A 1,142-nucleotide genomic window follows, 5' to 3' on the forward strand; every position below is an offset into this window, starting at 1 on the left:
AATATCAAAGTAACAAGATACAGCCCAATTTTGTAATTAATAAGAAAACTGTACATTTGCAAGAAATCCTCAGGTTCCATATCCTCACACTGCTGTCCTCCTCACAGACTAGCCCTAAACTTAACCATGGTCTTCTCAGCCCAGCACTCTACTGGACAGAAAGACACAGGGTCAGGGTGCTCCGAGGCTCAGGGTCACACTAGGGCACCAAGGCCCCAGCAGTCCTGGCCTGAGATGTCTCGTGAGTCATGGCTCAGCAGCAGCCTGCAGGGAGAGTCTTCTTTCACAATCCCACCGCCCTCAGGTGGCGCCCATTCTTTATCCCCTGGACACTGAAGGCTGCGTGCCCACCTGTCTTCAGGCTGCAGTTCCCTTGCCCTTTCCTTCCTCTGCTTCTGGTCCACATGCAGCTCTACTGGCTGCTCTCCTGGGTCAGGAGCCCTCGGCCCAGACCAATCCAATCAGTCGGGTTCTCCTCACACTCTGAACAGCCTTGGTGCAGCCTTCCTTGTGGTGGTCCCGTCCATCCCCTGAATATCTGAATATCTGTTCCCTGTCATCAGGCTTGTCTGTGGGGCAGGCCCAGTGTACCCTGGGCTGTGTATCCACAGCTCCCTGGCATTTAATGTGTCACATGCCCAGGATCACTCTGATAATCTGTGTGAAAATCTGGTTGAACTCTTAACACTATACAATACAATCCGATGCATTAACCCATGAAATGAGTCACCATCTCTGGGTTCAGCAGGGTCAGAGCCTCCAGGACACCAGGTGCTTTGAGGACAACCACAGCCGCCCTGCATGTGGCTGTGTCCGCTGTGTCCACCACAGGGTGTCCCCAGCCCTAGCCTTGGCGGCCAACCAGGGCACCTCCCACCAAGGCCGAACCAACTCCTGACCAGGGGCTCTCCGTGACCAGCTTTGGTCAGCCTCCTCCCAATCTCTTCCCAACCAGGTTGTGATCTGTAGACTTGAAGGGCCATCTCTGCACAGCCCACTATTAGCAAGAATCCCATCAAGCTGGTTTGGCTAGAATCCTCCACCCTCAATATGTGCTCACCCTCGAGGCCTCATTGGGTTCCCCACCAAACACTCCCGCTAGGATATGTCTGGTCACCTTGGCTGGCACCCAGGTGGGAGGC

The sequence above is a fragment of the Myotis brandtii genome, unplaced genomic scaffold (genome assembly GCF_000412655.1).
Source record: "Myotis brandtii unplaced genomic scaffold, ASM41265v1 scaffold755, whole genome shotgun sequence".
NCBI classification, from domain to species: domain Eukaryota; kingdom Metazoa; phylum Chordata; class Mammalia; order Chiroptera; family Vespertilionidae; genus Myotis; species Myotis brandtii.